Source organism: Haemaphysalis longicornis, unplaced genomic scaffold, assembly GCF_048455015.1.
Source record: "Haemaphysalis longicornis isolate Haplotype H1 unplaced genomic scaffold, Haemaphysalis longicornis Haplotype H1 scaffold_10, whole genome shotgun sequence".
Taxonomy (NCBI): Eukaryota; Metazoa; Arthropoda; class Arachnida; order Ixodida; family Ixodidae; genus Haemaphysalis; species Haemaphysalis longicornis.
Genome location: NW_027526204.1, coordinates 133,983,892 through 134,009,820, shown reverse-complemented (window position 1 = coordinate 134,009,820; position 25,929 = coordinate 133,983,892). Strand labels below are relative to the sequence as shown.

Genomic DNA, 25,929 nt, shown 5'->3' with positions numbered 1-25,929 from the left:
TTCATTTTCAAAAGAAAAGCATGTTACATTGTTTCCATGGTAATGTCTTTGTACCAACGTAAACATTTACAATAGCCCCGTTTACATTGACCCGACGAGGGAGAGTTGAGTTTAAAAAAAGGGGTTTTTTCGCTCAACGCACCAATGTATAAGCGGACGGGGTGAGTTCAAAAGCCGCCGGGGCGAGTCCGTTCGACTCGGAGGCAGGGGGTGGGTTGACGCGCTCGTCGGGCTGAGTCGGCGGGCCGTGGGGAGCTGAATACCGTATTTGCACGATTATATCGCGCCACCGATTTTAACGCGCGGGTAGGTTCCCGCAGTAAAATTCGAAAAAAAAAAAATTTGACGCCGGCTTTAGCGCGTTCATGTGAGTGACTTGACACCACGTATCTGGAAGGAGATTTTATTTTACGCATCCAACTGTGGCAGCCAAAAATAATTGTGCTTCGTAAACTTGCTTATACAGCTCCTGGAGTAAATAAACCTATAGCGGGGAACATTGAAGCTGTTTGCGATTTCAAGTGTCTTGACCTTCATAATTCTACGTGTGACGGGCTAATTGCAACGGTAGAAAAATGTGTAACAGCTGACCGAGGGATGTCATTGAGGAATGAGTGCACCGAAATTCACTCCCGTGATATTGACGGATTTTTTTATTGAATTGACTTGGAGTTTGGGAGGACCTCGTGCCTATGGCAATGTTGCTGGCTGATTTGGAACCTGTTTCGGTTGTTTGAGCCCGATTGTAACGCGCACACAAATTTTAATGCTAGTTTTAGCAAAAGAAGGTGTGCGCTAGAATCGTAAAAATACGGTAGCTCCTCCTCCGGCAGTCCCCCGGCCCCCTCGCCTCGACTCTTTGAATGGAGCTCATATATACGCGTGAGGGGTTGAGGTAACTGAACCCGCCAGTCGACTCGACCCTCCCTCGTCGGGACCATGCATCCGGAGATAATGATAACGCTTGATAAAAAATAAATGATTTCATAAGGCACATCTGTTGTTATGTTTAGGACTTCGCGTTTTACATCTAAATTAACCTCGCTGGCATTCTACCTACTCATTAGGTGCCAATGAAATGTCTGGGAAGAATGGTACTACGTGCAAACAAAAAAGTTGCTTCCAAAGTGTAATACCCTCTCTTTTTCATTGTGCTACGAAAATAATATGTTAATGTTCTGGATCTGAAGGTAAATTTAGCGGTATGATAAGTAAGGCAGAAAATTGTTCATTGTTCCAGGTAGAAAACCGCCTGCAAAACATTAATAAAATTGTAATCACGAGCATAAAAAAAGTCTTCGGGTTTCATAATTGAAGCAAAATATACTAAAATTCAACGAGCTGAACTCTTACCCGAGCTTACGTACTTTGTTCTCCACTTGAATTCTCCATAGCAGACAGAAGGGCAGGGTAGTTCGCCCACGTTCGCCTGTACAGCCTATCAAATATTTTCACGAATTTCTGTGTAGGAAAACGTAATTAGGCTTACGGGAACCCTTTTTTTATAACAGCATAGAGCACAGCTGTGCAGAAAGTTTGAATAGCGCGCCATAAATACATCCGCTGAACCACCTTGAAGAAACAGTACCTTCAGCCGTTGCCCCTCAACAATAGCGTCAATGATGGAGGTAAATAGAAACTGCCCGGTCACCTTCGTTTCTTTGTGTGTGAAAGTTAGTGCACGCTGAGACCACGGCCTCCAAGATCGAGAGTTTGTGTTTTCTTAGAGCTCCGTATCGGCACTGATGACGATTAGGGCCTGCTGCTCCGAGGGACAACCGATAGCCTGTACCAGGGTCTTTATCTGCCAGCCGCTCAAAGCTGGCTGTCTTAACATAAAGTGTTCATTTACGGTGCTTATCGAAGGCGTTAACACTTCTGAAGAAAATCCTACAGTGAAACGATCTTATCATATCAGCAAAACGCCGTGGTCAAATGGCTTCGGAAATATCGAATCCTGTGCTCCATTCCGACAAGTAAACAGCCGGCAATGCGCTTTGTTCTAACCTGTGCTAAACAATGACCACAAGCAGGATCTGTCAGTTAATGAGCAGGTTGCGATAGCAGCTGACTTTCCTTGACGGTTTAAACTTGTACACAGAGAAATATAAAGGGCTGAATAAAAAAAAAATAATTGGAAGTGCACAAAATGAACCTTGTTTCTTGCCTGACATTGTTTCGGCATCAAAATTAGTTTTTCTAGTTTGATTTCTGCATGGGGAATATATTCCTAAAACCTATGAAACCGCGGGGTGATAGCACAGATAAGCACCATTCTTCGTAGAGCGATATCACGATTTCGCTAAGAGGAAAGGGCCCCGAATTCATCAAAACTCAGATTATTACGGTCAACTTTTCGGATGAAAACCGATATGAAAAAAATCCCACAGAATGTGTGTAACAGTTAGAACGATGGTGGTACCCGTTAAAGCAAAAAGTTTCATTCTCGAAGCGGATAAAAACAGAATTCACAGAGAACTTCGCGAAAAATCCCTAATGGCAACTGTTAAATTAATGCTGAAGTTGCTCTACTATACCCGGAGCCTCTTATAATACGGTTTAAGTGAAATATACAGCAATGCAGTGTCGAGAAAATATTCTTTCAGCGTCATATAAGCAGTTTCGTAATAAAGTAGGTAACATCTAGGGCTTTATATTGAATACCTCCATAAGACCCCAAGTACACGTACGAAGCGCTAGACATTTAATTTTTGTAAATGCGGGGGAGTATACGAAGATTTAGGGGCAATATATCAAGTCCTTTGAGAATATGAACGCCCTAGGCCTTCAAATACCTACATAACACCACATGTATCCAATGCAACACTATCCAACGAGCCCAACTTTAAATTCGGCTTTGCTACTATGCGTATAAGCCACTCTGGGAAAGCATTTTTTTCCAGGGAAATACAAGCGGTTGCATGTAAGAATATGACAGCACTCCAAAGGCCCCTTACTCAGTGGCATTTTCAAAGAACAACACGTCAAGCGTTATAGACTGGCAGAAGGGTTTCCACTTTGTAGTCCAAATAGAGATGCTTAAAGCGGCCACGACGATAAATTACAGCATTGTTCGAATTCAAATAACTAGCCTTATGGTAACTAGGAAAATCGCTGGTGTTAGGCGGGACAAAAACAAAGAAGTACAAACACAAGTGAAGCGCACACTTCCAACTGATTTTTTAATCACAACAAACACAACTCGATGAAAATATATTCAATATTTTTCATTGCACATGCGTTGGCCAACGAACGAATGAGAAATATTGTATACATTTTCATCGAGAATGATTAACCTTCCCGTCACGCTATGTGAATTTTTCCTTATATGTTGTGTTTGCTGTGAATAAAAAATCAGTTGGTACTGTGCGGTTCACTTGTGAGTGTAATTCTTCGTTCTTGTCCCGCCTAGCGCCAGCAATGTTCCGAGTCAGAAACCAACTAGCCCTTTTCCAGAGCTCTTCGATGTAGGCAGTTGCGAAACTCCGCCTCAATAAACGGCCCGCACCTGGACCCCCCCCCCCCCCCCCCCCCCTTGCTTTGGATCATGCGTACGGTGGCGCCACTGCGGCCGCCGCATGCACTATCCAAAAAAACAAAGTAATTATTCAAACTGACAATTTAACATTACATTGTGTTTTAAAGTGAATCATTCTTTATTTTTGGGCTTTCATAAGTGATTCATTGTTATCTTAACTCCGGTTTTTAGGTTGCGATTGTTTCTGCGTCCGCGCAGCTGCCTCAACCCTTAGCGCTTGTGCGGGCACTCCGGCACAACATAGGTCCGACCTGAAATACTATATTTGCAGTTATAGTTTGGCCGACAGAACATTCTATGCCAAACCTAATCCAGTAGCCGATCAAGCGGCTCTAAATAATCATTTTCAGCTTGCATAAAGCCGTCGAAGCGACTCATTTATTTTTGCCGCCAGAAGACCGAAGAGGACGCACAGCCGACGACAGTGCGCAAGTGACGGTTGACCCCACGGTTGCATTTCTTTTTACTACTCTTGCTTCGTATGTATATAAAACACTTGCACAGTTGAAGACATTGGGCTCCTTTGGCATAACAAATTTACGTAAGCACTCAAATACCATTTTTCGCCCAGGTCGTCGAGCGGCGAATCAGGCTGTATAGTTTATTTTGCCACCAAAAGATGGCGCCACTGTAAAACAAGATCCAAAACAGTGGACAAATCGTAGGGCCACTTTTTGATGCATGGGGCCTATTGGCAGTTTCACATCTCCTATATCAAGTAACTCTGGCTCTATTCGAAGCTCTGGTTATCTTATGGTAACTGCATCAGCTCCTTTCTAACCGCCAAAAAATTATTTTAAAAAATTCCGGCAATATTAAATACCATTCAAATCTCGCGCTACAGTGGCAACATGGGAAGGTGTGACGTATAATGGGCCAGCACTGAAACATAGTTGTCAGTGTGTTAACTGCGCCTTGGCATTTAAGGGATACGACCACGCGAAACTAGAGGTGCAACCACAAACGCTCAGTAATGTACCTTGGAGGTGGCTTATGTTGATGTCGGCGGCTGTCAATCACGTACAAACAAAATTCTCTGACGTCATAGAGAAATCGTCAGAAAGTGGCTCGGGAGTCAGCACTACTTCATGTGTTTTATTTAATGTCTCGGACATTTGTTCCAAGTTTGAGATAGTATTCGCATCATTGCTATCGGGACAAAGCAGTCTTTTTATTGATCGAAACTTGTATTTTGTCTTCAAAAACTTTAAAGAAATTTTAGGTTGAGACGTGAAAATGCTCCGACAGTTCGCTTGCCTACTCTGAAGCGGTAGAACAGCATCAACGTACATGTAAGGGAAATTGAAGGGCGTTGCTGAAATAAAACCATGTTTTGCACTTCTAAGTAGAAATTATGTTCAATAACGTCACTCAAACAAAGGGAGGCTGCAAGAAGTCCCAAAATTTTCGTACAAGAAAGCTCACTCACTTTCAGCTGCCGCAGGTGTTTTTAAGTTGGGGTTGACTGGTTTCACATTGTTGGACGTATGGAACAATGCCCGGCTCAAGCGCATTCCGTGGACAATGGCTGGGAAAGAAACATCAGTTATACGCTCTTGTAAAACAAAATCTGGGCATAGAATGCCGTGTTGATTCACTGATTGTAGGGTTTAACGCGCCGACGCAACGCAGTCGATGAGGCGCGCCGTAGTGGAGGGCTGCGAAGAAAAGTTTGACATCGACCTGAATGCAGCCTTACGGCTACAAAGGATAGCTATGCAACTTTCTCAGAAACTTCACAGTTGAAGAAAAATTCATCCTGGTCCAGGATTCGAACCCGGGACCACTGCTTAACCGGAGCAGTCGCTCTACCAACTGAGCTAACCAGGAGGCTAGTCGTTTGCAGTGAGAGAGCGAATTGATCAACAACTCGAAGTGAAGGACAGGTGTTAATCGACCAGATTTAGGGGAAATCCCAAAGAAGGAGTAAGTTTCTGCGAAGGAAAGTTTGACATCTACCTGAATGCAGCCATACGGCTACAAAGAAAAGGTATACAGCTTTCTCAGAAACTTCGAAGTTGAAGAAGGGCTCTGGATTAATTTTGACCACCTGGGGATCTTGAACGTGCGCGGAAATCTCGTACACACTGGCGTTTTTGCATTTTGGCTCCACCAGAAAAGCGGCCGCCCCGGGTGGGAATCGAACCCACGTCCTCGTGCTTCAGAGTGCCGTGTTAACGCTTATGCAAGGCGCCAGCAAGATTTGATTACCATGTTGCAACACCGCGAAATTGAATTACGTTTAAGCTGCTCGTTTTTTTATAATAGCGGCGGTGGTAAAATTCCTGGAGGCGGTGCCAGTCCATTTCATTCGAAATAATTTGATAATATCACCAAAAAGCTTCACTTCTCTGTCTGGGAGCACGAGTAGTGGTCGTCAGATTTCCATGTACGTGGAAGCCAGCGCTTCCCTTAATGTGTTTTAGGTGAGTGTTTTGAATACTCCGCTCATTGACGTGAGTAGGCTGTCCACGCTACCGAACAGGCATCTTTAATAAGCGTTTCAATCAACGTTTAAACGAAAGCTTTTTTAGTGGGATCGATTGCGTGCTATCGAAGGCTAATAAATTTCCACAAAGATCGGTTGGTCGACAAAAAACCTCCGATAAGATCTCTGGACCCAAGGCGCGCGCGTGAAACCGGGCTTACATTGTGGCACAACGGTTGCTTGAAAATTGTTAGAAAGTAACGGTTCAAGATAAGATAATACACACATCGTAATGAGCACATTAGCATACCTTTATCTGACAAACCACGTATAAGTATCCATTCAGATTGCTCATAGATGTGTTTACATAGTTCACGAAAAAAAGTAGTAGTGGCTTAGCTCTGTTATGCCAGGTTATACGTAGCGTGAACTAAGCATCAGGAATCCAGTCCAGTCCAGTCTAATCCAGTCCAGTCCAGTCCAGTCCAGTCCAGTCACTGCTCCTCGTGCACGCTCAGCGCGGCTCTTCATGAGCCACGCGAAACGGCTATCAAGCGGCTCCGGTGCAGCGTCTGACTTGGCTACTGCGCAATTTGAGGCGCACACCTGGGAGCGCGCCGGCGCTAGTGCGTCTGCCGCGGCTATGACGCAACACAATCCAACACAATCCACTTTAGTCCAATCCAATCCAAATCCTATCGGATCCAATCCAATCCAATCCATTCCAAGCCAAGTTAAGCCAAGCCAAGCCAATCCAATGCCCCTCGCGCTTGCGCAGAACGGCCCTTCACGGCATACGCGAAACTGCTCAACCTCGGCCAGTGCAGCTTACGCTACGAAATCGTCGCATGGGCTTGTTCTTCATTGGCGATTTACGTGTTTGAAGGATTGACTATCGGTTGGACGCACTTTTAGAGAAGGTTTTGATGATCGTTTGACGCAGTTTTTCTGTGGAAGAGCTCTCTCGGTTCTCTCAACTTTCTTTTGGGAGCGATGGTAAGGTTCCCTAGGCCACACAGCGTATTAGCCCTTTCTTCTGACAGAGCCGCACTAGGGCTTTGGCGTTGAACTTTGATTCCGCCCCCCTTTTGTGCCGAACTTTAGCCCCAGCGGTTTTCAAACCCGTGATTTCTTGTTGGTGTGTTATAGCCCGGCTACTTGTGTCCCCTTCTTTTATTTCTCTCGTCGTCCAGGTGTGTTTCCGCATGGGTTGTGTTCTTGCTTCCATTGTTTACCGACACTTGTCGAGCAGCGCAGTGATTTATATGAATCAAGCTTCTCTACCACTGCAGCTAGCAACTTTGGCTCCAGCAGACAGCTGGTCTTCAAGCTCGGGCTTTCCTCTTGAGGTACTGTAGCTTGGACACTTGTGCTCTTTTCTTTGCGCTACTCAGTATGTTCTTAGACCAAAACCAACACGCCCAGCAACAAGTTCTTCTGAGTCTATATATGTTTCGACAAAGCTTCTGTTTTTACTTGTGGTCGACGTGTGGTCGGCATCGCAGCTTATCTTATACAAACGACATATTACTGCAGCTAGCCATTTTGTTAGACCGGAACTACATGCGATTCTTCTGATGGTGAAACAATCTGAGCTTGACGATCATATCTGATGATCATGGAATGTTAGAAAAGCGTCTGACCAGCGCGCCCATCCGTTGTGGTGTCAAACGTCCCCATTTTAGTTCCGCCTACGTAATAGTACGTTAAGATAAACGCCAGAATTACCGAATATAATTTTGCTAATAGCAAAGAGTCTTCCCGTATAAAACTTCATTCAGAATGAACACTCAGTCCACTAGGTCTGCATTAATAAAACAAATTTCTGTACCCCCATTTCTGGTCTTCGAGTATCAGGCAAAATACCTGTGTCGACAGCGCCACTAATCTACATAATTTGTTGCAAGAAGACACACGTTCCCTGTCAAGAAAAATTTACCACCCCTTTCCAAAGAAAGTTGAGAGACCCGCCGCGGTGGCTCAGTGTCTAAGGCGTCGCGCTGCTGAGCACGAGCTTGCGGGTTCGATTCCCGGCCACGGCGGCCGCTTTTCTGATGGAGGCGGAAAGCAAAAACGCCCGTGTGTATGAGATTTCGGCGCATGTTAAAGATCCCCAGGTGGTCAAAATTAATCCGGAGCCCTCCACTACGGCGCGCCTCATCGCCTCCCGCGTTGCGTCGGTGCGTTAAACCCCACAATCAATCAATCAATCAATCAATCAATCAATCAATCAATCAATCAATCAATCAATCAATCAATCAATCAATCAATCAATCAATCAAGCAAGCAAGCAAGTTGAGAGAAACGCGAAAGCTAAAAGTGCGTCAAAACCTTCGCAAAAATGCCTCCAATCGATCGTCAAATCTTTCAAGGCCGCAATCGCAAACGAAGAACGAACTCGTACGACGATTTTTCGAGCACTAACTAAACGCATCTGCGAGCGATCGGTATTCCGACAAGTGGTTTGCTAGACAAAGCAGGTATCCTATTGTCCTCCTTCTGCATGACCGATGCGTGTGCTGTCTTATCAAGCAGCGTTCCTTTTTTGCGATTTTTAAGCAACCATTCTGACACAATGGGCACCCGGTTTCACGCACGCGCCGTGTGTCGCGAGATCTTATCCGAGCTTTTCGGTTGATCCACCGCTCTATATGGAAATGCATTATTTTTTAAGTGCGAATGCACTTTATAAGCGACCCTGAATTCCGTTGACCGCCGTCCGTCCACATAGCAACAGCTGCGGGTGCGCGCGCTCCTCGTCTTCCTTGGCAACGGGGGGAGATGGCACATACCCACGTGGGAGATTGGCCAGGAATCTCCTCGTCTTCCTTGGCAACGGGGGGGGGGGGGGGGGGGAGATGGGCGCGCGCTGCCTGGCCGCTGACATGGCACATACCCACGTGGGGGATTGGCCCGGAATCGGGCGTGAGAAGGGCTAATGCACCCGCTTAAAGGAGTACTGACACGAAATTTCAAAGCCGAGATCCGCTCTAGCAATCAAGTACAACGACAAAACAAATAGGTGTCTGTGCATGGCACATACCCACGTGGGGGATTGGCCAGGAATCTCCTCGTCTTCCTTGGCAACGGGGGGAGATGGGCGTGCGCTGCCTGGCCGCTGACATGGCACATACCCACGTGGGGGATTGGCCAGGAATCGGGCGTGAGAAGGGCTAATGCACCCGCTTAAAGGAGTACTGACACGAAATTTCAAAGCTGAGATCCGCTCTAGCAATCAAGTACAACGACAACACAAATAGGTGTCTGTGCATGGCACATACCCACGTGGGGGATTGGCCAGGAGTCTCCTCGTCTTCCTTGGCAACGGGGGGAGATGGGCGCGCGCTGCCTGGCCGCTGACATGGCACATACCCACGTGGGGGATTGACCAGGAATCGGGCGTGAGAAGGGCTAATGCACCCGCTTAAAGGAGTACTGACACGAAATTTCAAAGCTGAGATCCGCTCTAGCAATCAAGTACAACGACAACACAAATAGGTGTCTGTGCATGGCACATACCCACGTGGGGGATTGGCCAGGAATCGGGCGTGAGAAGGGCTAATGCACCTGCTTAAAGGAGTACTGACACGAAATTTCAAAGCTGAGATCCGCTCTAGCAATCAAGTACAACGACAACACAAATAGGTGTCTGTGCATGGGACATACCCACGTGGGGGATTGGCCAGGAATCGGGCGTGAGAAGGGCTAATGCACCTGCTTAAAGGAGTACTGACACGAAATTTCAAAGCTGAGATCCGCTCTAGCAATCAAGTACAACGACAACACAAATAGGTGTCTGTGCATGGCACATACCCACGTGGGGGATTGGCCAGGAATCTCCTCGTCTTCCTTGGCAACGGGGGGAGATGGGCGTGCGCTGCCTGGCCGCTGACATGGCACATACCCACGTGGGGGATTGGCCAGGAATCGGGCGTGAGAAGGGCTAATGCACCCGCTTAAAGGAGTACTGACACGAAATTTCAAAGCTGAGATCCGCTCTAGCAATCAAGTACAACGACAACACAAATAGGTGTCTGTGCATGGCACATACCCACGTGGGGGATTGGCCAGGAGTCTCCTCGTCTTCCTTGGCAACGGGGGGAGATGGGCGCGCGCTGCCTGGCCGCTGACATGGCACATACCCACGTGGGGGATTGACCAGGAATCGGGCGTGAGAAGGGCTAATGCACCCGCTTAAAGGAGTACTGACACGAAATTTCAAAGCTGAGATCCGCTCTAGCAATCAAGTACAACGACAACACAAATAGGTGTCTGTGCATGGGACATACCCACGTGGGGGATTGGCCAGGAATCGGGCGTGAGAAGGGCTAATGCACCTGCTTAAAGGAGTACTGACACGAAATTTCAAAGCTGAGATCCGCTCTAGCAATCAAGTACAACGACAACACAAATAGGTGACAGTGAATAAATGCATCTTTCTTTCTTTGTAGTTGTGTGTGTGTGTGTGTGTGTGTGTGTGATCTCTCTTTCGCGAACATTACCGAACCGCGAAAATTCAACTCCTGCATTCGCACTTTCACATTCTTCCCCTCGGGGAAATGCGGGGAAATTTTTAACAGAACACCGTCGGTCCCACAGAGAAAGCTTTCGCTATAATAAATCGCTGTTGACTTGAACACTAACTGCACACAGAGTGGCCTTCGCTGACAAAATCTGTGGACCCTTTAGATCTGTCAACGATTCACGCCTGCACGCCTTCGATACGTAAAAATATGCAGACTGTTGCTCTGTGTAGTTCTTCTTTGGCGTGTGTAAAAAAGTATGTCCTATCGGTCCGACGAAAACCAACACCGTAATTTATAGTGTTACCTTCCGCAAAGGCCAGTTTAGAGCAGCAGTTACTGGTTGAGACTGCATTCCCATGCTACCACCGGCGTGGTCGTTGTAGCAGCCATTCTCTACGTGGCAGCAAGAGTTCGTCTGGCGAAACGAAGATGTCGACGCAAAAAGTATGTCGAACACCTGGTCATGGAAGCAGCAGGACCCAAAGAAAAATGGAGGAAACGCTTATCCTCTTTAATAAGTAAATATGACAGTTACTTGACTGAAGAAATAGCAGGAATCGTGGAAGAGTTTTTTGGCATTGGCGAGACAGTCGCGGCTGTTGTGATCACGCTAAACAAGCGATACAGGTGAAATAGCACAGAAATATCTGCCTATGCGCCAACAACCAGCCATGATGACGAAGCCCTAGCCAGCTTCTACGAGGACGTCGAATCGGCAATGAAGAAGGCAACAATGCAGTTTACGATTGTGATGGGAGATGTTAACGCAAAGGTCGGTAAGAAGCAAATGGGAGAATGGTGAGTGGGAAAGTTTGCAATAGACAATCGCAACAGTCAAGGAGGTACGCTGGTGGAATTTGGAATTGTAGCGAGAAATAACCTGAGGTTGATGAACACATTTTTTTTACAAACGAAAGAATAGAAAATTGACATGTACAAAATGGAAAGAATAGAACTGGACAGGAAATGGACAGGAAAAGTAGCGATGTTGCAACAACAACAACAAAAAAAAACGAAATTTGACTTCTTTTAAGCGACAACCCAGGTATTATGCAAGACGTAGAGGTGCTAAGTAACATGCGGAGCAGCGATCATGGGATAATTAGATGCAAACTAAGGCTGAATCTCAAAAGAGAAAAAAAGGAAACTCGTGCAAACTAAGAAACCCAGTGTGGAGTCAGATCCAGATCGCAGGAGTTTAAAATAGCTCTTCAAAACAAATTCGAGCTTCTAAGCGAGCAGAACGAGGTCAGTGTAGACAGACTGAATGGCAACCTAACAACGGAAATCAGTGAATCTGCAGCTGCTGTGGGAGAAGCAACATGTAGGGAACATGCTGGAAAACTAAGAAAACGAAGGAGCTAATTGCGAAACGTAAGAACACGAAAGTGTCAAATACGGCGGGCCGGATTGAATTACCCGAGCTGTCCAAACTGATTAACCTAAGTAAAACAAACGACATTCATGCATATAACATGTCATCGATCGAGAAAACGCTGCAAATAGGGGCAAGCTTTACAGCAACTAAGAGAAAGCTAGCCATGGGCAAAGGCAGGATGTACGCACTAAAGACGATCAGGGTAACATTACGCACAACTTCGACGAGATAATAAAGGTAGGAGAACGATTCTACACCAGTCTGTATGCCAGCGATGTTATACCCGGGGAACCTACTGAGAGTACAAGCTCAACTTGCGATGTCCCACTAGTAACTAAAGAGGAGGTAGGAAAGACGCTCAGAGGCATGAAAAGAGGAAAGCTGCAGGTGACGACGGCATAACCGTGTACTGTACTGGAAAAGCTTGCTGTACTATTTTCGGAATGCTTGAAGACTCGAAAAGTGCCCATAGCCTGGAAAAAAGCCAACATTATTCTGATTGATAAGATGGGAGATTCCAAGAATCTCGAGCATTACAGACGCATGAGCCTAATAATCAATGATTATTAAGATTGAAGTGAGAGTGGTAAAAAGCGATCGGTCTTTGGGGAAGAAATGAGAGGCAACGGCGTTACCGGGTTGCCGTAACAATAGCTTTTAAAGACGATAGTCTTTATTTGGCTACTTAAACCCAGAAATTTTGGTCTGTCTGTATGTCTGTCTGTCTGTGACTCGATTCAGCCACCCAGCCAAAGTAAAATTGATATTGCGCAATAGTCTTATGTACTCACAGCCACATATACACGTCTAAGCCCGGTTTATATGTTCATACTTGTCAACTTTGTTGAACAAGAACAAAAGATTACGCAAATATAAGACAGGAAATTAGTACACAAGAGATATTTACAGTGTTCCTTTATTAAAAAATTCATGGATGCTTGGTTTTTCGATAGCAAGTGATATTCTACATATACTGCAGAAAACCGCCGCCTCCTGGCGGCATATGAAAAATCACGCGGCAACAGCAACGAAAGGTTCCACTAGCTAGGTTCCACGTTCTGCTTGGAACGCACGTGGAGCACGGCCACGCGGCTCTATAAACCTTCTAGTCTTTAGTGTGTTTACCTTTGAATGAGCGCGACGGTACAGGAACAGCATGACAGGTGAGCGGGAAAGCAAAGGGGGGCATTTCCTTGGCAAATGTCTACAAAGGCTATCGTCTTTTGACGACATTTGCAACGAAAGGAGGAGATACGCGGCCAATTTTTTTGAACGCAGACTCGAAAGACTTATATGACCTTTAGTTAAAAAAAACAATTAAAAAATCCCACGAACAGGTGGTAATTCACGTGAAGCGAAGCTTTGTCGAGTAGCAATCTAGACTCTAAGCCTGGATAACCTCTCCGCCTTGCCGTTAGTTTTTGTCCTCCTTCTCCTCGATTGCACTCCGTTACGAATTTATCCCTCACAAAGGGCGTTCGGAAGTATTTTTGTACGCCGACAAACTAGCGCGCTGCTTTCGTCAGGTCAGAAGACGTTGCTGGGATTTCCTCTTGCGGTCGTTAAGTTCACCCCACTGCTGGTCTCTAATGGCGTCGCATACGTGGCCAGCGCGCTGTTTAGACGTCAGCGCCAAGCACTTGCTTCAGTTATGCGCTCGCGTCTGCACCGCGATTCGGTTCGGCCGGTGGCCGAAGGGTTGTCGGTGGCGCTTCCGTTGGCGCAGCGAAACCACACGGGGAGTTTGCTTGAGTTTGGCTAAGTTTGAAGGTCGCATTCGTATTGACGTCAGCAGGCTTTTCTTAGCTTTGTAACTGGAGTGACATGCTCCGCTGGAAAGCATTGATAGTGACAGCTACCTGACGCAGCTGGATGACGTGTTCCATCACTTCGATCCAAAATAAAACCTTTTAGCCATAATCAACCACTTCATGATCGTCGCCGCTTGGGTTGTTTGTTCGCCCCCGTTCGGCACGGACGGGCACGCTAGATCTTTTGCGTCTGCAAAACATTGGAGAGAAATAGCATTGTTTGGTTAATCAGCAACGCACATTTTTCCGTCGACCAGTAGCGGAACGACCTACCAAGGTTGCGACCTTTTAGTTCGCATATCCTGCTTCGGCCGCCCGGACAACCTGACATTTCTGAAATTGCTTATCTGTTTCTGTATTCTACACTGACCGATTTGAGAAATGACTTCAGGTTAAAAAGCGTATTGGTCTTACTCGGGGAATGTTCTTCAAGCAGCGACAAGCCTTGCCCACCAACTCGCCATTGCCTTTAACGGCCAGCTCTGAAAGGATACTATATAAAGCCCGCGCTCTCGGTTGTACTCCTGCATACCATAGGTAAAACATATAGGACCTGCATAAACGATGCACTTGTTCGAGCACGAAGGCTCCTATACGGCTCCCCCCCCCAAAGGACTTTTAAAAGTCCGACGAGCTCCTCTACGCCCATATACAGGACTGGTATGAGCCGAACTTCTCAATATCTTTATACAAGACTTGTAATAGCGCAACGAGCGCCAGTATATCGCCATATTAGAGCTGTGTTAAGATCGACAATTCCTTCCCCCCTTAATGCAGGATTAACGATTGGGTGTAACTTTTTATATGATTCAAATAGGTCCCATAAAGTTCGAATACTGTGCCAATATAGCCACATATGGAAAAATACGACATGAAACATTTCTGTAGTGTGTCGTATTTTAGAGTGTCGTACTGTCGTCTTGTCGTATTCTCGTCGTGTCGTGATTCCGGTGTTCTCTTGTGTGTCGTATTCCTGTCCTGATTTTTGTCTTCCGTCGCGCCCAATTCCTGTCATGTCGTGATCCTGATGTTGCACCAGTAGTTGCACATGGAATGTTATTCCCCATTGTAAAGAGTAGCGTAAATGGCAGTTCTGTTGTGACAACAAGAATTTTTGTCGTCGAGAAAATTGACTTTGTCGTTACGACAGAAATGTGTGTAGAAACAACATGTAGCTTTGTTGTAAGAACAGGACTTTTCTTGTCACAACAAAGTTTTACTGCAAAGCAGTATATGTCTCCCCCTCCCCCTTCCCCCCTATTTTCATTCCGGTGTCATCGATTTACTGGGAACCGTTCCGGGGCTCATGCCCACCACTGATGACACCTCTTTCACGACTATTTTCCCCCTCGCCTCCACTTTGGCAAGTTGCGCAGTCGGCAGCTAACGCCGGTATGCGGTTATCAGATGATTGCGAAAAATAAACTGAAGCACGGACGTGCGTTAACAATGCACTGACGGTTACTACACTAACTAATATGAAATTCTTCTCGGTAATGGCGCATTTCTACTCCGTGTCAGGAAGTGTTCGCGTGGTCAGCGAACGTACGGCTGCGTGCGCTACTCTGCTGCTACCTCGCAGTGCGCCGGCGCCGCCGGCCTGCACGTTGCAAGTTGTGTTTGAACCTCCCGCGCAAATGTCACGTGGTTCGGATCAGCCCCGCATAAGGGAAAGGGAGCAGGAGCATGTTGTTGCATATCGTGTTTGAACCTCCCGTGCAAACGTCACGTTGTTTGGATGAGCGGAGAATGGAACAGCGTCTGGGGAAAGTGTTAGGGAGAGGGCGCTGCTTGGTGGCGACACATGAAACATGTGTGAGGGAAAGGCAGTGAGACAGATGGCACCGTAACCGCACTGGACTTTAAGCCGCACGCGTCGTACTCCACTTCACCCTTCGGTAGATGCTCCTTCTCGTTTTGTTTCTCTCGTCGCTGCTGCGATCGGTCACTCGGTTAGGCGGGCATAACCAGACGTCCCGCGAAGCCCAGGTAACGGCTGCCAAGGGGCTGCCCCCTAAAACGACCGAAACCCGCCGTCGCGGCATCTGTCACTTGTCTAAGTACGCGCACATGACCGGTTACCGGTTTATTGCGTACGCAGGTTTGTAGTGAAGAATAGTGGGAGGGAGGAGGGGATGCGCGCACGCGCAGCTATAGGTTTCATGCCCGTACCGATGGATGGCATGCCTGTTGTGCTGGTATGAGATTTAAACGCGGACGTTAAACGGCCCAGTGGGACCTTTCGAGAGTCCTTAGTGGCAGAGCGGATGGGGTTTGTTTGTTAGGCAATGTTCAGATTACCGACGGAAAACCGTATCGTGATCTATGGATGTAAAAAAATGCCATGTCTCGCAGTGAGCTTGGCTGAGACGTGAAATAACGTCATTCTTTAAAGTCATTACGACAGTTTCGGTAACAGTCTGAACCCGGCATTACACAAACAGTAAAATGCTTACGACGCGGGAGGGACACAGGCAGTTTTAGGTTTATCTGCAAGAACAAAGCTTGGATCCTTCAGACGTTCATTCAGCTAATTGGCTAGAAAGTAAGCTTCATCGCAAATTACGATAAACGTGTTTTGTTTCGTGCACTCCGTCGACTGCGTCCAGCTTTGCAGGTCATCCTTCTTCACAGAGTGGAAGGGCACTAATTTTTTTTGTCGTAAGACAGGAATTCCTGGTAGCTTTTTGCGGTATCCCTGTTGTGATTTTAGACTGGATAAGCCAGTACTGTCTTACTTGCAAGGCTGTTTGTTTTATTAGGGTGATTCAATGGAGTCCTGGACTGAGGGCCCCACACCCCATTACGATGCTGTCAATAAAATTCACCCTCCTCCTCCTCCCCATTTACCTATGCCCTGCTTTAAAAAGCATGCCAATTTGTTGACTTCTGGAAGTCGTACCGAAGGATACAGGGAAGATCCAGCATTCACAGTACTTGTACTAGGTCACTTGAGGTGAATAAATGGCTGTTTTGTGAAGTGTATCCGAATTCCTTTGGCAGGTGTCATTGTGGGAATGATTTTCATGGCCGGTGGAGGGTAGGGAAAAACTTCGACGAAAGGAAAAAGTAGAAGTGCAGGTAAGATGGTTGAATGTGGCATGTGTGCAGGCATTACAATAGGGGAAGAATGAGCGGGGAGGGGTTGGGTGCTAACCGTCTGCGAAGGGTTCCTGGTGTGCAGACGGCGTAGAAAAACAGTTATTGCTGGCTATTTTACCGTATAGAGGAAGCGGATATCGGCCGCGGGGTACCCAATGTGTGTGCAGGCAGCCGTTGCAGAGTCCATGTCGAATGAACTAAAGAAGAAAGAAAAGGAGCAGGAACAGTCTCAGTCCAGCTCCCAGAAGAAGGAGCCCATTGCAGTGGTGCCGTACATGCACCGAATTGCTCATGGTCTGAAGAAAGTAGGCAATGGCGGAAATGTAAAAGTAGTGTTTTCAGCTCCCCTGAAACTGTCGAAATGTTTCGTAAAGTTAACACTCGTCCCACTATGCGTAACGAGTGTACAACAAAGCATCAAAAACAGTTTGTTGCCTGCGCAGAAAAAGTTGTTTATTCTGTGCCGCTCTCGTGCGGCGAGAACTACGTCGGCCAAACTGGCCGATGCCTAAATGATAGGCTGAGGGAACACCATTACAATATTTCAAAAACATTCAGTGGTCACCTCGCCCAGCATTGTCGTGATTGCGACAGCTAATGCCAGCCTCTTTTGGACCAGAGCGTAGTGATTTGGTTTTCCAAAATTCTGTCCGACCAATTATTTACATTCAAGCCATTGTAGCGATTACAGGTGTTACTTTCGCCAAACCTGCGTTTTTGTGTAAATGAAGAGCGTTACACGGTCGCCATTCTCGAATTTGTTTTCTATTTTTCTTATTCCTGGTTTTTATAAATTTGTTCGACCATTCAGTTGTCTCTAATTACACTATTATCACGATCAGACAAGTTACTTTCGCTAAATGTGCAGTTTTGTGGAAATACAGGGCGTAACAAGGTTCGCCATTCTCGCTATTCTTTATTTTTTTTAATTACGTCCGATAAATTATCCCCACTTAGTCTATTATAACGATTAAAGGTGTTTCTTCCGCCGAATCTGTATTTTTGTAAAAATCCAGGTCGTTACACGGTTCGCCATTCTCCCTATTTTTCTATTTTTATTATAATACAGCTGAATAAATGTTTATTCCTCCTCCTCCTCCTCCTCCTATTATTTTGTTTTTTTGTGTGTTTATTCTGTCCCATAAATTACCTCAACCAAGTCTATAGTAAAAATTAAAGGTATTACTTCCACCAAATCTGCATTTTTGTTGGAGGGTTCATAGTAACAGCGCTTGCGACACGAGACAAAGAGAAGAGGGCACAAACACGGCGCTAAAAACTGAGTTTTATTGCTTAGACCAGTGGCTTTTATACGCACATGGGCAAAAACAACAAAAAGGAAAAAAGACAAAGAAACACTAAATTAGCACGTGAACATTTGACAGAGCGCGAGCGTGGCATCATACTGACTTTACGTTTATTTACACATTAATCTACTTACGGGGCGAGATGTGCAATCAACACAAAACACAAGCCGATTTTGTAATCGCAAGATCAGTTTGGAAACAAGACAAAGATTACCAGGGTGGGGCTTACTGCACTAGGAATCTACATTCTTTGTTTGTGAGGGCGATAGATGGGGTGCTTTTTGCATTGATCACCTAACTTGTTTATTTCTGTGGCCTCTAAGATTTCTCGCACAATTTGGCTGCCATGCTCGCCCAAAAAACTGGCTGTCAGGAACTCACACTCTAGACATGCGGCATAATAATGCTCTCTCCGCACAAATGCTCTGAATTTCTGCAGAAAGCGAAATCTGCAGAAGAATCTGTACGAATTCCCTGTAATTCTGAGGCCCGAGGTCAAGCCCATCTGCCGTAATTTCTCAAGAGTACAGCATAAAATGAGAGCTAGAGGAACGGGTTCGTTTTCCTTTTTACTGTTTAAACTCCGGCACGAGTTCAGCGGCAGAAATGCTCCTAGAAAAAGATCGTTGTCTCGTGACAAACCGCTTGTGCTAGTGTGAAAAGTTCAAACCATTTAGCGAGCGAAAGCAGTAAATGTAAATTTTAACAAGATATTTTAAATTGACTTCCTTCGAACTGCAGAACGCTCTCCGTAGAGTAGAGGAAAAAATGCAGTTACCCTTTATTCGACTAGCTTCCACGAGAACGACGAGCAGACTACCGAAGCAGTAAAGAGGCAAAGATATGAGAGCGTGAAGGACATAGAGCAGGGTCAGCTGGCGAACGAAGGCTTATATTCTGTTGACCGCCGCCAGGATGAGCGGGGCGCAGTCGTAGTCGCGACCAAACGGGATGGAAATTTGAAATTACAATTCTCTTAAAATTAAAATTTAGCCTACTTCCGGGTTATCTGGGGTATCACCATTACACGCGGATGGTTACAGCTTTAGCTCAGCCGAAAATCCTGCTGAATACAGCTTGTAAGTGGAAGTCCATTACAATTCGCCTGACCTTCTGTGGTATGAAATTCAGTAAAACATATTGAAGGGCTAGTTGGTTTTTCGGGTTTAAATGTAAAACTGCACACACGGTCGGGACAGTTAAAAAGAAGCGACAGGACGAGCGCAGACTCACCGAAACTGAATTTCACAATTTGAGGTTTTACGCCAGAATTTGGTAGGAGCGTGACGATTCTGAAAATCACTTTCCGAGTTACCTTTTCGATTATTCCCCGCTTGCGCTGAAGGACATGGGCGAGATTGCGGTGACGATGCTGCCATTATTTGGAGCCTACTTATGGTCGTGGCATGCGTGGGCTTCTGTTCCGTTGAATGTGTTGGCAGCAGCTCCTTTTAAGTGCAAATCACTTTAGGCGCTCGCCTTGTCGTCCTAGCTCGCTCGCTCGACCCAAGTATACAGAGCACCAAAGCGGCGTCCGGGGTAACGGTGTTGTTCGCGGCGTACCCCAGAGGCTTCGAAAGTTAGAGGAGTACTGACACGAAATTTCAAAGCTGTGATAACTATGTAAAACGCTTCTTTTTTATCTGGAGAAATCTCTCAGCAAGTTTCAACAGCAACAGTTCAGCGAAACATATTTAAAATCCATTTTACCCTTCGCCCGCACGAGAAAGCCCAGAGCGGGCCGACATGACATCATGTGCTACTTGCCCCAAACTGCCGACGTCGGGGCTCCCGTGACAAAGCCGACGCGCTGGCTGTGGTTGGCGCGCGCTGCTCGGGCGTGTGTACACGTCATGGGTTTGGGACTGACGTCATGCTGCCCGGGCCTGTGGGGACGGCGAAAACCTCGGCTGGTCTGGGCGCGCGCGTGCGCTCGCTCGCGCTCGCTTCCAGAGAGGCAGCGATGCGGCAAGAATGGTGACGTCATGTGATACTTCCTGTTATGGCGGCCGCTCGGCGTTTTTCAGTCGAAACCGAAACTGGCACGAATAAACGACGCCGTAAATGAATGTTTACGCTGCGCTCGACCGTCTAATCTGTCATTCTATGATTAGTGGGCTGGTAGGCACGCATAGCAGCGAAAAAAACGTAACACGAAAACTTCGTGTCAGTACTCCTTTAAGCGGTTTATATAGTCATAAGCGTCCGAAACTCGTGAAACGCTGGCGCTTTAGCGCATAGAAAACTATAGGTAAATTTGAGGAGAACCGGCAGCGTCCGCGTTCCTTTAGTTAGGGACGCCCGTTGGGTTGGTTTTAAAGACGATAGTCTTTCTTGAGCTACCTAAACCCAGAAATTTTGGTCTGTCTTCACGCCCGCCCGGTTTCCTTTTTTCTTGAGCCGATGCGATACGCCATGAATATACGCGTATCGCATCGGCTCAAGAAAGTAGGAAACCGGGCGAGCGTGAATGTGGTCTTCTCAGCAAAAAACAAGTTGGGTAACTTGTGTGGCAAAGTGAATGCTGAGTCACATAATGAAGATCGAAGAATGTGCACCACGAATCATGCCACACGCTTCACGGAGTGCACCAAAGAAGTTGTTTACGACATTCCCCTTCGTTGCGGTCGATCGTACATCGGGCAAACTGGAAGATGCGTGAATGACCGGCTGCGTGGACACGCCAACTCGATGAAGACACGCACGGGAAGCAACCTCGCTCTTCATTGCACATTATGCGGCTGTGTGCCCTTTCTGGATGACTGCGCCATTTTGAAGCGGTACAGAGATACAGACACGAGGGAGATACACGAAGCGTTCGAGATTGCGGTGAAGAAAGAAAAATGCGCCAGCAAGCCATCGGTGGCTTTAACACAAAAAGAGATAAATTACCTTAATGGGTAAACGTGTGGTTGTAGATATGACAAAACGTGATTACGTTTTCACATGATTGTGTAAATCTTGTTTTTTGTGTATTTTTATGTGTGACAAGCGTATTTATAAGCGAGCCGCAATAAATTACGCTCAGTTGTTTGTCAGCGCTTGTCTGTGCTTCTTCCCTAGTCCTTGTCTTTTGCGCTGTTGTTTAAGATAAGAACAGGACATTACGCAAATATAAGACAGAAAAATTAGTACACAAGGGATATTTACAGTGTTCCTTTATGAAAAAAATTCATGGATGCTTGGTTTTCCGATAGCAAATGATATTCTACATCTACTGCAGAAAACCGCCGCCTCCTGGTGGCATATGAAAAATCACGCGGCAACAGCAAAGAAAGGTTCCACTAGCTAAATTCCACGTTCTGCTTGGAACGCACGTGGAGCACGACCACGCGGTTCTATAAACCTTGTAGTCGGCCGCCTCCATTCACGCGCTTCTCCGCCGTACTGCAGCGCTGGCATCGAGGAACACGGCCTGTAGCAGTGGAACGCGGTAAATTCAAATCGCCTTGCCCAAACCTTTAGTGTGTTTACCTTGGGATGAGCGCGACGGTACAGGAACAGCAGAGAGGTGAGCGGGAAAGCAAATGGGGGCATTGCCTTGGCAAATGTCTACAAAGGCTATCGTCTTTTGACGACATTTGCAACGAAAGGAGCAGATACGCGGCCAATTATAACGATAGTAAACGCAAAATGAAGCAGTGCAACGCCCGCACGTGCGGGGAGAAACGCACAAAGAGAACAGAACTCCCGCTGGCGCAGTTTCAGGCAGGGGGAGCGCGGGCACTACGAAGGCTGGGAAAATTTCAATTGCACTGGGTGGTGGTAGTAAGCGGATAACGGCGGAACAGCCCATTACGGCGAATCACTGCTCTGCACTTACGACAGCTTTCACATTGAGTGGAAAGGCCTCAATTTTTTTGTATGTGGCTGGCTCTGGGCTAGGTGTGTGTCATGATGACCGATACCATTCGATCGAATGTGCTAATCCTTTTGACTTTCTTTCGTTGCATACAGGCCGGTACTGGCTTCGTATCCGGTCACTGCTTGCTGAAGAAGAAAGATGCTCAGCTTCTAAACGCTTAAAGCATCATCACGGGGCAAATGGCGCGCTGGTTGCGCGTACGGTTAACCTGCGTTGACTTGGATGTAGAATGTAAAAGATCACGCATGTTATGTGTTTGTTTACTGCTTCGTCGCACGAGCTGAGTGTCCTAGGAAGTGGGCATTTTCTCTCTGCGGTAGGCGTGTCCAGCAGCAGTTTCGGCACGCTGCCGAATCGACCATTGAAAAGATTTCCAGCGTGCCGGTCGTCCGGAGACCTTCCACTTTTAACGCGTAGCATTCTTTGCAGAGTACCCCGACAGCCAGGACCGTGTAACGCCCTGCATTTTCACAAAAATGCAGGTATCGCGGAAGTCACACCCGTAATCGCTATAATGGCGTAAATGTAGATAACGGTTCGCACAAAATTCTTAAAAATTACAAAAAAACAAGAAAAATGTAAAATAATTACGGAAAACGGGGAACCATCCAACTCCGTGCATTTCCACAACAATGCAGACTTCGGGACAGTTCCTCCTGTAGTCATATAATAGCGTAAACGGAGATAATTGGTCGAACGAAATTTTGAAAAAAAAAAAAAAAATGAAACGACAATATCATGAAAAGAATACGAAAAATGGCAAAACGTATAACGCATGGAATTTCCGCAATAAAGTAGATTTTGCGGAAGTTCCAGCTGTAATCGCGTAAATGAGATAATTGGTACCGGATAATTGGAACCGGAAACACTATAAATATACGAACAATATATAAAAAAAACACGGAAAACGGCGAAGCGTGCAACGTCCGGCATTTCCACGAAAAAATGCAGATTCCGCGAAGCTTTTCCTTCAAATCGTCATGATAGCGTAAGTGGAGATAATTGGCCGGACCGGATTTATAAAATACAAACAATTTGGCTGCAAAAGCTTACTCTCACGACAAGCGGCGTAAGAATGCTGCGCATTAGTAGATAATTATTTTAATTGATGCAGACGTTTTTTGTCCTCATTAGAGCGCAATGCTTCCTGCGTACAATCGTGTGACATTTTGGGCGGTTACGTGAAATTCCTGTAGACAACTCCGTAGAGCTGGATCCTGTATGATTTCTTGTCGCCTGCAAATATTATGAAGGCCATCCCTGCGTTGCAAAGAGGGCGGGTGCTGATGACACGGGGACTGCGGTGCGAGAAAGAAAGAGAAATATTTATTTTTTGGAGAGGTTAGCTATAACCAAAAAAGGATTTGGCCACTCTAAACATTGGAGTCATAAAAAAGGCTTAGTGACCGCTTTAATTAATTAGTTAGTTATTAATTAGTTATTAATTAGTAACCCCATTAGCAATAATAACCTGGGAAGCTTCCACGAGGGCTGTGAGAAAAAACATGCTATGTGAAGTATATACACAGACATAGAGCAACACTGGGACAATAGTTTGTATGCACCTATAAGCACGGGAATGTCATGCCGAAAACAGGTATTGATCTATGCACAAACTACACAAAATTGACATAATGAAATGTATACGCAGATATTCATCTATACAACGCATAACTCCTATGTGTTTTGCAACACTCGTCCAGGGGAACGTACATTCATTTAGCAATGTTCGCATATCTGCGTTGCTTGAAAGCAATCTCTTATGGAACGGAATGCTTTGTTCTGACCTCGTAGATCGCCCCACGGCCCTTATAGCTTTCGCAAAGAAATGGGTGTCCCACATGACCCGCTCAGCTTCGCCTACACCAACAAATTCCTGGGCTTTATTCGCTTCGCTTAGGACACCTGCTGCACCTGTCCACATCATTCGGAAGACGTGAGTCTCGCACTACTCGAATAATCCCTTTGTGCGACCGAGTGAAAAAAAAAAAAAATAGGGCAGAAAATTTTGTACGTGCCTGTCGGTCCACTGGTGCGATATGACGTGGCCTATAACTTCGTAACTGCACGTCTTGTCCTCCCAGACATACATCATATATTTTTAATAGGTGATACCGCATGTTCACATAAGTGACATCAATGCGAACCTATTAAAGGCACCCTGCAACACTTTTTTCAACTTTTTTTCCGAGGAGAAGGAGGAAGAGGAGGAGGAAAAACTTCATTGTGAGCCTAGTGATGTGGGAGTGGATCCTCAGTCCAGGAGACCATGGGACGACCGTGCTGTCTCAGCTCTGGACACCAGGAGGTGCTGTGCATCCAAGCCGGCGCTGGTCGTCAGGTTCTCCCACAGCTCAGGGAGGGGAAGGGAAGTGGGTAAAGGTGGGAGGGCTGGGTTGTGTGCGCACCCCAAGTCATGTGTATGAGGGTACATGGGTGCTTGTAGAACGTAGTTATTCAAACCAACACATCCAATACTTTGATTAGGGGGTCGCAAAGTGCCCCAGCAAAAATTTACTGCTCTATGCTCATCAGATAGCAGAAACGTCGCCTCGAAAGATTTTTCTCTCTTTGCCGGTCTTGGCGTTCTTCGATCGATGGAATGACGTCATTTCAGCGGTGTGGCAGCTATTGGCCAGCTTTCTTTCAGTTACAGCAATTCCAGACGTGAAGGAAACAGTGAAAGCGTTTTTCGGGAGAGTTGCAGAGTCCCTTAAAATAGGCTCTGCAACACTCCCGATAAATGCTTTCACTGTTTCCTTCGCGTCTGGAAGCACAGCAAAATTTATAGTTTTCGCCAGCACGGAGCGGTACTGCGTGATTTGCTCGTCGTCGCAAATACGTCTTCCGTTTATTCTTTGCATATGTGGCTTTCTTCTTGAAGTGGCTATCGCTTGTGTTCGTCTCTGAAACCGGAGGAAGGCCGTCAATAGCCGCTACAGCGCCGTAATGACGTAATTCCAGCGGTCGAAGAACGCAAAGACCAGGAAAGGGAGAAAAATGTTTTGAGCAAGTTTCTGAGTCATGTAATGGGCATAGCGCAATAATTTAGGCTGGGGTACTTTGCGACCCTTTAAAGGGGTCCTGAAATACCTTCCGCCGATGCGTGGATGTACATGTAACCAAATAAAGCAATGTATTAGCAATCTCCTCCCGCAATAATTTTGTTGAAGCGATGAGTATTAGCTGAGAAATCGTAAATCAAAAACCGCGCATTATCGTCGCGCCGCGTTTCCTCCTCGTTTCAACTTACTCTCCGCTGTTGACGGCGAGCGAGCCTTCCCTCCCATGATGCTGCGCTCCTCCGCGGTGACGTACTTCCGCTATTGCGCTGCTCACACAGCCGTCTGCTACGGGCAAGATTTGTTGACACCATGAATCCCGCACTACGCTCAAGGCTGGAAACGCAAACGAAAAATCTGGCCCCATGTGTGCGGCGGCCTGGCCTTGCCCTTTCGCGGTGTACGTTGCTGCAGAACTTTGCTACCGGCGGCACGCGACTTTTTATCGGCGGCGAACTCGCAGCCGCACGGGGAGGATCCTGCGCTCGCTCCCTTGGATGCACAGCGCACTGTTTATCCAAAAAGCGCCGTATCAGATGTGGCCCCGCTGGTGCCGGGTCTTATTTTGTGGCGGTGGTAATTCCTGCCGGCGGCATGTGAAAAAGACATTTTAAACCGATACAAAACCCGTGCACAAAACTCCAGTTCAGCTTGGGACGACGCGTGGTGGAGAGCGGCAACGTTGGCAAAACATGCTCCGCCGTGGCTCTGAGCTTTCTAGCGCTGGAGCGAGCACCATTTCTTTGACAATATCAAACATCGGTTGCCCTGGCAACAAGGCACAAACCGCTCTAGAAGTCAGTTACGGTTGCGTGATCCCGGTTCAGCTTGGGGCCCCACCTCGCGGCATATGGGCACTGCAGGCATACTACTCACTCCCATTTGGAAGTGCGAGATGCGTTTGGCATTACA

The 25,929-nt window shown here is 46.6% G+C and overlaps 1 protein-coding gene and 1 long non-coding RNA gene across 3 annotated transcripts in view; both read right to left on the bottom strand.

The window, feature by feature from the left end:
* Positions 1-6,541, bottom strand: part of LOC144159366 (uncharacterized) — a 34,794-nt gene extending 28,253 nt beyond the window's left edge. The window contains exons 1-3 of the long non-coding RNA XR_013320283.1: positions 6,277-6,541; positions 4,968-5,066; positions 1,354-1,461 (exon numbers count right to left, since the gene is read on the bottom strand). This is a non-coding gene — a long non-coding RNA (uncharacterized LOC144159366). The remainder of the gene's footprint in view (positions 1-1,353; positions 1,462-4,967; positions 5,067-6,276) is intronic.
* The window catches only part of LOC144159365 (peroxidase-like), a 226,043-nt gene that overhangs the window by 160,199 nt on the left and 39,915 nt on the right, over positions 1-25,929 (bottom strand). The gene's annotated exons all lie outside the window — the stretch shown is intronic.